We start from the raw sequence: 13,770 nt of genomic DNA on the forward strand, positions 1-13,770 counted from the left end.
ATAAAGTTCTATCTAATCTATATATTATCGAAATGGGGCTAGTTTGCTGTGCTGGGGCATCTTATGGACAACAGCAAAGGTTTCAGTGCTTTTCTACCTTTGTTTTATGTCACAAGAACAGATGCTCCACAAAAGCTACTTTTGAGTTTCTAGAGCCTAGAAACGTGCCTGGCACATAGTAGGCTTAGGGTTGTCAGATATAGCAAATTGAAACATAGGATGCCCATTACATGAGTATCAACTAGTTTTTTTAAAACTATAAATATGTACTGTACCAGACAATATTTTGGGGCACACTTCCGTATTAATGGCTGTTTAAAATTACAATTTAAGTCGGTGTTCTGTATTTTATCTTGTCTGTTAACCCTAAGGAGTTCAATAAATATCTGCTGACTTAATAGACTGAACGCCTCCTCTCACCTGTAAAATGGGGCTAAGATAGACCCGCCCTCAGCGTTGATGGGAGGAGTAAACGAAGCGCCTGGCACTCTGCGAGACTTCAACTTGTTTGCTGGGAGACCATCTAGCAAGTGGAAAATCCTCCCACTTTTTAAACATACAAAGGACAAGAAGGCCTTCTGGCCAGAGGGTCTCAGGCCTGGCCTAGGTTGCCCACACCTGAGGCCCGGCCAGCCTCTTCCGGGTCAGCTGACCGCGCGTGGTCACGTGACCTGGCCCGAGTGCGGTCTGTGGAAAGCGGAAGTGGGAGAGGAGTTGGGCGCCGCTTCTGTGGCCGCTGCAGGTAGCCAGCGCGGGCACTGGGGACGCAGCGGGCGGGTGGGGGCGCGGAGAAGTCCGGGGGCGGCGGGCGGCGCGGGCTGGGCCGGGGGAGGCGCGGCCTCGGCGCCGGGGGGCGGCGGCTTCCTGTGGGAGGGGCCTGGCGCGGCGGTTCCGGCCTCCGAGGAGGGGTGTCCTGACTCCCGCCCGAGCCGGGTGGGCGCGCCGCTGGCCGTGCGCGGGGGCTGCTCCGAGGTGGGCGCGGAGGCCGTCCTGGATACGGCGGCCAGCAAGTCGTCCCGGAAAGGGAAAGCATCATAGGTGCCAGGCATGAAGAGGAGTGACCTTTGTGGAGGAAGCGGGGCAGGGGGAAGGGGCGACTTGGGGGATTGAGTTGCAGTGGGTCGCCTGAGAATGGGCGAGTGACGTGGTGGGGAAAAAAGGAGAAATTAGCTAGCAAGAAGATGCAGCGTGAGCCTCACCTGAGAGTCTTTTCCTTTCTTCCTCTTTGGAAATGATTGGTACTCCAGACTTTGATTTTGTTCCCATTCAGTGTTTTAAACTTCAGGAGGGATCACAGAATCTTGACCATCTTGCTTTCGTCACACTCAGTCCTGCTTGGGTAGAGTTTCCACTTCTTGGGAACCTAGTCCTTCAGATCATCTATCTGCTCAGATCAGATCAACTTCTAGACTTAAAAACAGAGTGTGGGCATTTTGCTCTGGGCTTAAAATGGCATTTAACCTCCAGTGTTGAGCAGGACCTAGTCCCAGCATGCCCTCACCAATATAGATACTGCGGTAACCTTGGACAGTGTCTGCCTACACTACTTTATGAGTTTTCCTCTTTCTTCAGTTTAAATTATTCAGTTTGCTTTACCATGTGACTGCTTATCTCCACGGACTGTAACTAGGTAGCAAGACTGAACTGTGACCTGGATCATGATTTTGAAAATAAACACCTGTGCTAAAGCTGTTCGTCCTCTTTTTCTTCTTATTTATTAACATTTGCAAAGGTGGAATGAATTTCACAGATGTATTATTGGAGTGAATGTGTAAACTGGACATTAACAGGAGCCAGAGTCGTTTTGGATTACAAGTAGGAAAAAAAATACTTTTGTAATGAATAATGAGTTCAAGTTTTTGGAGTACTTGACAAATATTTAAAAATTGATTTTTGTGGCAGCCCTGTGAGTTAGGTTGGGAAGGTGTTATTCCCATCTCACAATGACTAAACAGACCTGAGAGAGATGACTTGATTTTTTTTTTTGACAATTTTTTGCTTTTTCTTATCTATTGATCTCTTTTTCCCTGCTAGACTGCAAATTCCTCAGGGGTAGAGTTCATATCTTATTTGACTTATTTAACTAACCTAGTTTCTGGCACGTTGTGGGCACTTGGTAAGTGTTTGGTAAATAAATGAGTATCTAAAGGTCACAGACCTGTAAGTGGAGGACAAGATTTGAACCTGAGTCCTTGGTCTTCTCTTGTCAGATGTGCTTGCCATGTTCTGTTATTGGTACATGTGAAAACGATGGGCATGAGATAAGGCTTGAGTTGGCTTCTCAGTCTCCTTCATTTAATGACTGCTTTCCCAGTTGCAAAGAATTTATGACAGCATCTCATTTAATCTTTACCGTGATCCTGTGAAGGTTGGAATTGTCCATTTTCTGCAGAAGAAGAAACAGGCTTAGTGAAGTCCTTGCTTTAGAATCTGGAAGTAGTGAGTGACTGAGTAGGGACTCAGGCCCAGGCATTTTATCCTTGAGCACATTCTTTTCCATTTATAGAAGCAACATAAAGTTTTATTTTAAAATATTTTTTTCAACTATATAAAGGATGACATTTTAAGGGAAAGCTAGTACAGGTTATAGCAAAAAGTGTGAACAGGGAGTGTAACTGAAGTTTAGAAAATCCTGTGCTATACCATAGCTGCCTCTTCCTGGGAAAACATTTTTTCATTCAGTGAACATTTATAAGTGCCCACTCTGTGCCAGGCATTGTTTTAGAGTCACATTGTCCAGTATGGTGGTCACTCTGCAGTGTTGAGCCCTGGAATTAGGTTATGAATATAAAATACAGACTAGATTTTTGAAGTCTTAGTATGAAGAAAAAAGGCAAAATATTTAATTCACTTTTTAAAATATTATAATACATGATAATGTAAATATAATATGAAAATGTGCTAGAAATGATGGTATTTAAAGTTTATTGGGTTAAATACAATAGGATTGAAATTTCCTGTCTTTGTTTTTAACATGCTTCCTGAAAACTTAAAAATTATAGTGCACAGTGCTATTCTGAGCACCAGGACTATGTTACACAATGAAGGCAAAAACCCCTGCCTTTGTGGATCTTTCATTTTAGTGGTGAAAGGCACATGAACAAATTAACCAAGTAAATGCACACTATGTTGTAATAAAGGAGGGAGGCAGAATGTGGAGTGTTGCCTGGCATTAACATTTTATTTATTATTAAAGTAATAAATATTAGCTGTACCAGGTCTTAGTTGTGGCACTCGGGATCTTTAGTTGCAGCCCCTGGGATCTTTAGTTGTGGTATTTGAACTCTCAGTTGGGATGCATGGGATCTAGTTCCCTGGCCAGGGATTGAACCTGGGCCCACTGCATTGGGAGCTCAGAGGCTTAGCCACTGGACCACCAGGGAAGTCTTGGCATTGCAATTTTGAAGAGAGTGCTTAGGAAGTCTTCCTGAGAAGGTAACAGTTGAGTGAATATCTGAAGGAGGTGAGAGGAGCCAGGTGGCTAAATGGGGACATAGTGGTCCAGACAGAGGGAAGAGCAAGTTCGAAAGCCCAAAGGATGGACCACCCCTGGCAGGTTGGTGGACTTGCCAGGAGACCAGTGTGATTAGAGTAGGTGGGTGAAGGGGAGGAATGAAGAGGATGAGGTCAGAGAGGCGTTGGGGGTAAAGGGAGAGATGGGCAGGTTGTGGGAACCTTGCAGACCACTGTGAGGATGTTCGTTTTCACTCAGAGTGAGTTGGGGCCATTGGAGGATTTTGTGCAGTGGATTGGACACATTTCATCCTGTCTTTTAACAGACTCACTCTGGGTGCCTTGTGGAGAAAGCAAAGAGGAGTGAGGTAGAAGCAAGGAGACAAGTTTAGAGGGTCCTGCCTTGGTCCAAGTGAAGGATGGGTGGGTGGCAGTGATGGAGGTGGCCCTCAGCAGTTTGTCGTGGGTTTACTTTGAAGTACGCCAACAGGGGGTGTGGAGGGGACGTGAAAGGAAGAAAGGAGTTACGGCAGCCCAATCTGTGGTGTGAACACCTGGAAGAATGGAATTGCCACTAACTGAAACAGGAAGTTTCAGACCACCTGACCTGCCTCTTGAGAAACCTGTATGCAGGTCAGAAAGCAACAGTTAGAACTGGACATGGAACAATAGATTGGTTCCAAATAGGAAAAGGAGTACGTTAAGGCTGTATATTGTCACCCTGCTTATTTAACTTATATGCAGAGTACGTCATGAGAAACACTGGGCTGGAAGAAGCACAAGCTGGAATCAAGATTGCTGGGAGAAATACCAATAACCTCAGGTATGCAGATGACACCACCCTTATGGCAGAAAGTGAAGAGGAACTAAAAAGCCTCTTGATGAAAGTGAAAGAGGAGAGTGAAAAAGTTGGCTTAAAGCTCAACATTCAGAAAACTAAGATCATGGCATCCGGTCCCATCACTTCATGGGAAATAGATGGGGAGACAGTGGAAACAGTGTCAGACTTTATTTTTTTGGGCTCCAAAATCACTGCAGATGGTGATTGCAGCCATGAAATTAAAAGACGCTTACTCCTTGGAAGGAAAGTTATGACCAACCTAGACAGCATATTCAAAAGCGGAGACATTACTTTGCCAACAAAGGTCCGTCTAGTCAAGGCTATGGTTTTTCCAGTAGTCGTGTATGGATGTGAAAGTTGGATTGTGAAGAAAGCTGAGCGCTGAAGAATTGATGCTTTTGAACTGTGGTGTTGGAGAAGACTCTTGAGAGTCCCTTGGACTGCAAGAAGATCCAAGCAGTCCATTCTGAAGGAGATCAGTCCTGGGTGTTCGTTGGAAGGACTGATGCTGAAGCTGAAACTCAAATACTTTGGCCACCTCATGCGAAGAGTTGACTCACTGGAAAAGACTCTGATGCTGGGAGGGATTGGGGGCAGGAGGAGAAGGGGACGACAGGATGAGATGGCTGGATGGCATCACCGACTCACTGGACATGAGTTTGGATGAACTCCGGGAGTTGGTGACGGATAGGGAGGCCTGGCGTGCTGTGATTCATGGGATCACAAAGAGTTGGACACGACTGAGCGACTGAACTGAACTGAACTGAACTGACTGAAACAGGAAGACTGTAGGAGGAACAAGGCTGGGGCTCAATTTCGTTGACTCTGATTGTAAAATGCCCAGTGATGGCGTCATGGGCAGTTCAGTAGGGAAGTCTGGAGTCAGGCTGAGCTGGGGATGTACCTGTAGAAGTGGTTAGCATGAGGAGGTGAAGAGACTGGGCAAGGTCACTTATGGCGTAATGTGAATACATAGCCAAGAGGAGTGCTAGAATTTAAATTTTGAAACAAAAATCTTGGTTTATACTAGCAGGTATTTTAAGCATTTCAGTGTGTCTTGGGGATCTTGGTTTTCTCTCCTTTTCACTTTTCATCTAAAGACCCTTTTGAAAAACCACAAGCTAATGGGTTTCTTTTCTTTCTAAGGAGGCGACTCTTCCAAGCGCGTGTCTCTGTAGTGCCTCCGAAAATCAATTTGAGTTCCAGTTTTTGGAATTAGTTGGTCTGTCTGGGTTGGCAACCAATTTAGAGACCTCCAAGAAAGATGGGAAAGAGACAGCCGGCAAGGACGGGTAATGGCTTTTTACTGTTGGAAATGTTGGTTCTACCTAAGAGGTATTGAATGAATGTTGTTGCCAGGCATCCTGCTGTTTTATAGATTTAAAACAAACAGAATCTCTCTGTGGTGAAGTGATCCATGCATGAGGTGGTGTAACTTAAGACACGGATGGGCTGGCGTTTGAATCTTGGTCTTCTGAACCCCGGTCTGATGCTTCTGTCAGCAGGACCTATGGTAGTGGATACATGAACGTCAGCTTCCACTGGAATCAAGTCAGTGAACTGCTTTTGATTGACTTTGGGTCACTTCAGACAATTTTAGACTCTTGAATTTCTGAGAGGTAGGGACAAAAGGGAAAATCTTGTTTCTCTTAAAAAGAATCAGCTGAATCTTTTTGAGAAGGTTGCAGTCCCCTGTTCCTGCTTCTGCCCCAGCAGCTTGAAAACATTCAGTGCTTTCAGTCCCCATGTTAATCACTCCTTCCAGGAAAATACCAGATATCAAGACTTGGCAGCCCTGACCTGGGGCAGGTCCTCTTTCTGTGTCGCCCATGCCTTTTGCTTCCTCTTTTGTCCTTGGAACTGCTTTCCAGTCTCCTCTGTCTGTTTTATTTTGGCCAGCTGTGCAGCTTGCAGTTCCCCAGCCAGGGTTTGAACCTGGGTCACAACAGTGAACACCCAGAATCCTAACCACTACGCCACCAGGGAACATCCCTGTGTCTTTTATTACTAACCTACAATTCCACTGTGCTTCCAATGCTATGACCTCCCTGTCCCTCCCTCTCTTTTTATCTGCTTGGTCTTTGTACGAATGACCTTTGGCCAAGTTCAGTTCCATTTGATTGCTTTTCAAGATGGGCCTTTGGAGGATGGAAGGGAACTCAGTGCCGGACAGAGGAAAGAGGCCAAGAAAGAAGCATTAGTGTTGGAAAAGCAAGAGAGGGTGGAGGAAAGGAAGAATCTTCTGAACAGACCTGTCTTATCCACATCTTTCAAGAAGTGGATACAGAATGGATCTGCACTTATGAATAAGAAGCTCTGCCTGTTTCTACCTGTTATTAAAAACACATTTATTTATTTATTTAGGACTGTGCTGGGTCTTCTGTGCTGCACGGGCTTTTCTTCAGTTGCAGTGCGTGGGGGCTACTTGTTCGTTGTGGCGAGCATGGACTTCTTACTAAGGTGCCTTCTCTGGTGGGGCATGCACTCTAGAGTGTGTAGCTTCAGGAGCTTCAGCTTGCAGGCTCTGGAGCACAGACTCTAGTTAGCTGTGGTGCAAGGGCTTCGTTGCTCTGTGGCATGCGGCATCTTCCTAGACAAGGGATTAAACCTGTGTTTCCAGTACTGGCAGGCGGATTCTTTACCACTGAGGCACCAGGGAACCCTTTCTACCTATTTTTAAACTAAAAATCTTAGTGCTGGTGAGTTGTCTTTGCTCTTCCCTACCTCGTCTGCTGTGCAAGTTCTTCTGTCTCAAGATCAGTGTTTCCTTGAGTCAAACCTGGGTCAAGAATTTCAGGAATCTCAGAGCTGGAATTTCAACATCAAGAACAAGTTTAGCTTGTAGTAATCCTTAAAGAGCACTTAGTATTATTTGCTGGCTGCTTTACCTGAACTCGTTTATTCCCTATGATCATCTTACAAGGTAAGTATTAAATGCTATCATTAGGTTCATGTCACAGACTAGGAAACTGAAATTTAGAGAGGATGAAAAGTAACTTGTCGAGTGCCACTTGATGGCTAGTGACTGATGAAGTAGTCTGTTTCCAAAAGATTTACTTACTGGTCTAAAAGATTCTTGCTGAAATTGAGTGATAAGAAGAATCAAGTACTTCAGACACTGTCACTTGCTAAATCTGATGTGTGGTTGCTTTCTCCTGCCAAAAGCTCTCTGAGGATTTATTTAATGGGGGTCTCTTAGATCAAGATATCTGAGTCCCAAAGGGCAGGGGCCTCATGGCATTCTGTATTTCCATGGCCTGGCACAGACCTGGGGCTCACCAGGGGTCTGTGAACATGTGTCGAAAGACTGACTCTGGCTCAGGACTGGTTGGGTTGAATCAAGGGGGTTTGGAAGAGGTACAGTCAGAAGGCCAGATGTCCTCTTGCTGAAGGTGCCCTTGACAGTTATAGTCCCCTGCCATGACCCCTGCAGATACCAAAATCTGCCGCTGCTAACTGAGAAGTGTCAGTCACTCAACTGTATCCAACTCTTTATGAACCCATGCTTAAAGAATCAACCTATCCTGGGAATTCCAGTGGTTGGGACTGGCACTTCCACTGTGGTAGTGTCCACGTTCAATCCCTGGTCAGGGAAGTGAGATCCTGCAAGTCATGTAGCCCAGCCAACTGCAACAACATAAGAATGAACCCATCCTAATAACACAAACATTGAGTTGTCCATTGGCTGATGAATGGGTAAACAAAATGCGGTCTGTTCTTACAAATGGAATGTTACTCAGCTAGAAAAAGAAATGAAATATTGATACCTGCTACAGTGTGGGGAACCTTGAAAACATTATGTTAATGAAAGAAACCGGGTGCAAAAGACTACATATTGTTTGATTTCATTTATTTGAAATATCCAGAATAGGCAGATCCACAGAGACAGAAGAGGTTAGTGGTTAGGGACAGGGGAGCAAAGATGAGTGAGAAGTGACTATTGGTTTCTTTGGGGGTGATGGAAATGTTCCAGAATTCAATAGTGGTGATGGTTGTACAACTCTCTGAATACACTAAAGCTCACCAAATTGTATGCTTTAAAAGGGTGAACTTACGGTACCTGAACTATATTTCAACAAAAACAAAGAGTCCACCATGCATTTTCACCTCTATATTCTGTCCAGGTCAAGTCAAGGATTGTTTTTCTATTTTAATTTCTCTGGGTCTTCGGTGTGGCACTTGGTCTTCTGTTGCTGTGGAGCATGAGCTCAGTAGTTGCCCCGAGGCCTGTGAGATCTTAGTTCCCCCACCAGGAACTGAATCCATGGCCCCAGCAGTGAAAGTGCAGAGTCCTAACCTCTGGATTGCCAGGAAATTCTCCAGTCACATCTGTTACCACTGTCATCCTCCTCTTTCTCTGCCCTCCAGCAGCACTGGCCCCCTTTTGTTCCTTACACTCTAAAGACAATCTCAAGAGCTTTCAATCTCAAGAGCTTTCGTTCTTGCCCTTTTATCTGCCTGGAATGTGGTTTATTTGGTTGCTTTGGGTCTTAGTTGCATCAGCAGGCTCTTGTGTTGCTGCACACAGACTCTCTAGTTGTGGTGTTCGGGCTCAGTAGTCGCAATGCTCTGGCTTAGTTGCTCCATGGCATGGGAGATCCCTGCATGACAAGGTGGTTTCTTACCCACTGGACCGCTAGGGAAGCCCCTATCTGCTTGGCATGTTCTAAGGCAGATGCCCTCAGTTCCCTTCTTCAGATCTTGGCTCGGAAGTGAAAGTGAAGTGAAGTCGCTCAGTCGTGTCCGACTCTTTGTGACCCCATGGACTGTAGCCTACCAGGCTCCTCTGTCCATGGGATTTTCCAGGCAATAGTCCTGGAGTGGATTGCCATTTCCTTCTCCAGGGGATCTTCCCAACCCAGGGATCGAACCCAGGTCTCCTGCATAGTAGACAGACGCTTTACCGTCTGAGCCACCAGGGAAGTCGGAAAACCCCCCTTCTAAATGAGACTTGCCTTGTCTGCAACCTTTAAAATTTTACTTCCAGCTCCCACCACCAAATCCCTGTGTTCCTTCACTGCTTTGTTTTCCCAATACCGCTTGTCCCTTCTCTGGTTCTCTTGTTTGTTTCCTATTTGACGTCGCCTCCCCCCACACACCATTTCCCTCGGTGCCTGTCTTTTACTGTATGAAGAAGCCAGCCGGTGGAGCTTCATTTATTCCTTCCCTCATGGTCTTTCCTGGTAGCTTAGTGGTAAAGACTCTGTCTGCAGTGCAGATGATACAGGAGACTTGGTTTGATCTTGGGTCAGGAAGATCCCCTGGAGGAAGAAATGGCAGCCCACTCCAGTATTCTTGCCAGGAAAATCCCGTGGACAGAGGAACTTGGCTGGCTACAGTCCCTGGGGTTGCAAAGAGTCAGACATGACTGGGCATTCACGCGTGCACACGCATGCTCTTTCCTGTGTGTACATATAAGTCTCTGACCTATATAGTTTTCTTTCTTTCTAAGGAACTTCTTTTCAGCAGTTTTTGCAGAGCAGGTTGTTGTTTGAGAATAGCATTTTTTCTCCTTCACTTTGAATGGTAACTTCATTGGATGGAAAATTCTAGGTTGGTGGGTTTTTCCTTTTAACATTGTAAATATCCCATTGCATTCTCTTCTTTCTTGTTTTTTAAGTTTATTTTTTGATTTTTATATTAAAAAGTCAAATTGACTTTGGTATTTTTGATACTTATGAGCTTCCTGGGTTTGTGGTTTGGTGTATGTCATTAAATTTAGGAAATTATTGGCCATGTTACTTCAGATATTTCTTTTGCTCCGTTCTCTCTTCTTCTGGTATTTTAGTTATGTGTATTTTATACCCTTTAAAATTGTCCCACAATTCTTGGAAGTTTCTGTTTTTTGTTTTTTCACTAATTCTGTTTTTTTCCTTTGCATTTTAGTTTGGAATGTTTCTGTTAATTTATTTCCAAGCTTACTGATTCTTTCCTCAGCCACGTCCAGGCTACTCATGGGCCTGTCAAGGCCTTCATTTCTGTTACTGTGTTCTGCATTTTCTTTGTATTCTTTCTTAGAGTTTCCATGTCTCTGCTTACTATTACCCCTCTGTTTTTAAATGTTGTCAGCTTTTTCCATTAGAGCTCTTAAGATATTAATAATACTTATTCTAAATTCCCTGTCTGATCATTTGAAAATCTGTGTCATATCTGAGTCTAATTCTGATGCTTGCTTTGTCTCTTCACACTATTTTTTCTTGCCTTTTAGTATAGCTTATAATTTCTAGTTGAAAGCCAGGCATGATGTATTAACTAATAAGACCTGGGGTGAGTGAACAGGCTTTTATCTAGTTGGGCATTTTGTGTAATCTGGCTTGGAGTTGGCTTGTATTTAATGACTGAAGTAATTGAAGGTACCTGAAGCTCATATTCAGAGAAGGCAATGGCAACCCACTCCAGTACTCTTGCCTGGAAAATCCCATGGCTGTAGTCCATGGGGTCGCTATGAGTCAGACATGACTGAGCGACTTCACTTTCACTTTTCACTCTCATGCACTGGAGAAGGAAATGGCAGCCCACTCCAGTGCTCTTGCCTGGAGAATCCCAGGGATGGGGGAGCCTGGTGGGCTGCCGTCTATGGGGTCACACAGAGTCGGACACGACTGAAGCGACTTAGCAGCAGCAGCAGCAGCAACAGCAGCAGTTCATATTATGCTAGGTATCCTTGTTTTTGTTTCCCTTGTGTCTCTGGTCCTCCTAAGAACTTTTTCTTAAGTAGAGTGTATACCTTTTAGCTCTTTCAACTATAATCCACTGTTATTATTACTATTTTGGACCCTTGATATAGTGGCAGAATGTGGGGGAGGGAAAGCATTTCATAATTTTATGGTTGAATCTCATTTTTTTGTTGGTGTTGGGCTGCGTGACTTGTGGGATTTTACTTCCCTGACCTGGGCCCTCGGCAGTGAGAGCGCAGAGTCCTAACCACTGGACTACCAGGGAATTCCTTAAATCTGAGTCTCTTAATGGGTCTCTGTCCCTGGGCTGTGACCTTCACAAGTGTTTAATTAATTAGTTAATTATTCATTCATTTGGCTATGTCTAATCTTAGTTGCAGCACTCAGGATCTTTAGTTGCAGCATGTGGGGTCTAGTTCCCTGACCAAGCTTTGGACCCAGGCCTACCTACCTGCACTGGGAATGTGGAGTCTAAGCCACTGGACTCCCAGGGAAGTCCCTAAAGACAGTTTTTATGAAATAACACTTTTCTTTATGTATGATATACTTTTGTATTTCCTACTGTTATTTTATATTTTATTTTAGAAAGTGCTTGTTGAGATCTATATAGAGGTGAAGTTCAGAAGACAATGTTTTTTATTTTTTAAGGGAATGTGGGTAGCTCTGCCACACTTAGTTCCAGCTCCCCTCTTTTCCTCCCAATAAATCCATCACTCCCATGAATAATGAAATTCTTTGTGCATCTATAGCTTTTGGTGGTATTTTAGCATGTTGTCCCTCCTCCCTCTGCCTGTCCCACATTTATGCTAACTCAGTTTTCTTGGGAATGACTTGAATACAAATACTTTCATCACTATTAGCAGGGGAAAATTTTACTTGAGCATGTAAAGAGTCATTTCGTTGTGTTGCTTAGACAGGCGATGTATAAAATCTGGATCTCAGGTTTCATAAACTTCCTAAAGTGGGTGTTAGGAGTTTAGATCTCATGCCCATTGGAACCATGTCCAACATGGGGCTCTGAGACAGAAATCATAGGTACTTTGGGGTAGGATCTGACTTCTTTTGATAGTGATGGTTATTTTTATTTATACATGGATTGGAAAGGTTCAATTCAAGACCTACCTTGTAGTGTCAGGGTGGTATATCTTGATACTGGATTTGGAGAGACAGACAAAGCCCTGCATAAATAACATGAGTTATTGTGAGTAAACAGTGACTGTAATTATGAAAGACGTTAGAGAAAGAAAACATGGTAGTTTTATCTGTTTCTACTGCTTTTCCTGTTGGTTTTGTTCTGAGCTGCCTTTGGAATTTATCTGATTGATTTTGTTTTCAGGCCATGGAGTATAGATCAAGAGGTTTGGTCTTCCTCCCATTTAACAGAACATGTGAGGGCTTTGAGTTGCATCCTCCAGAATTCTCTCGAGTTCCGTCCAAAGGCTAAAAACAGCTAAAGCTCAGGGAGAACAAGCTAGTTTAAAAACTACACTCAGCTGAGTTGCTTTAGGAGAAAACAAGTCCCAGTAGATGTAAAGATTTTTAAATTATTCTTTTTTTTTTAAAGTCTACAAATAATGGATTTCCAACTTTTAGTGCTTGAACCTCTGTTACTGAAAGCCCTGAGGCTTAATTTACAATCATTAATCTTTCCTTCATTACTCAAGATATCTTTTTTTTTCTCTTTTAAAATTACTGTTAAATTATGAAAAAAGATCAAACATATGATGTGGTTCAGAGAATAAGATAACAGTCATAAAAGCCACCATCTGGATTTAATGAATATTAACATTTTGCCATATTTGCTTCAATATTTTTTCCTTTAAAGAATGAAATGTGGCAGATACAGTTGGAGTTCCCTTGGTCTCTCTCTGTTTGTGTCAGTTGCCCTGCTCCCTCCTCTGCTCCCCTGGAGGTAACTGCCGTCCTCAGTGGTTCCTTTGCATTCATGCTTCTGTACTTTTATTCCCTTATGTGTGTCCACAACAGTAGACGCACTTGTTTTGTGTAGGTTCAAATGCATACCAATGGCATTGTCCTATTTGTATGCCATTGGTGTCTAGGCTGAATTCCTACATTCAAGAAATATATAGCATTGCATTTTATAACTATTTCACATTTTATAACTATTTCACTATTTCCTCTCACTGTTAGGCATTTGGGTTATTACAAATGCTTGCTGTTATGAACATTGCCGTGTTGAACATTTTAAACATGGTTTCTTCTGCACTGGTTGGAAGATTTTCCCCCGGCAAATACCTATGGGTGGAATCCTAGGAGGTACAGTTTTTGTTGTTGTTCAGTCTCACAGTCGTATCCGACTCTCTGCGACCCCGTGGACTGCAGCACGCCTGGCTTCCCTGTCCTTTACCATCTCCCAGAGCTTGCTCAAACTCATGGCCATCGAGTCGGTGATGCCATCCAACCATCTCATCCTCTGTCGTCCCCTTCTCCTCCTGCCTTCAATCTTTCCCAGCATCAGGGTCTTTTCTAATAAACTGGCTCTTCGTATCAGGGGGCCAAAGTATTGGAGCTTCACCTTCAGCATCAGTCCTTCCAGTGAATATTCAGGATGCATCTTTAACTCAATCAGAGGTTGCCAGATACCATGTAATTTTCATTGCTTCCAGAAGTATGGATGGAAGGAGTTGTCATTAACTGAGACACAGAACAGGATTGAGGGCAAATGTCGGAAGCTCAATTTTGTCAATGGACAGGAGGACCTGAGGTTCAAGAGTGAGGTTCGTACTGGACACACCCGTTTGGGATTGTCCACAAAGAGATGGTAGCTGAAACCATGAG

General features: G+C 43.9%; 1 protein-coding gene across 3 annotated transcripts in view; it reads left to right on the forward strand.

The window, feature by feature from the left end:
• Positions 1-683: 683 nt before the first annotated feature.
• Positions 684-13,770, forward strand: part of WWP2 (WW domain containing E3 ubiquitin protein ligase 2) — a 141,813-nt gene continuing 128,726 nt past the window's right edge. For 2 of the 3 annotated variants that reach the window (XM_052656049.1, XM_052656051.1), the window contains exon 1: positions 684-742. The gene's annotated coding sequence lies outside the window, so the exon portion shown is untranslated. Of the gene's footprint in view, positions 743-10,922; positions 10,953-13,770 lie in introns of those variants that run through there. The other variant, XM_052656050.1, reaches the window with a different exon arrangement.

Source organism: Budorcas taxicolor, chromosome 18 (genome assembly GCF_023091745.1).
Source record: "Budorcas taxicolor isolate Tak-1 chromosome 18, Takin1.1, whole genome shotgun sequence".
Lineage (NCBI taxonomy): Eukaryota > Metazoa > Chordata > Mammalia > Artiodactyla > Bovidae > Budorcas > Budorcas taxicolor.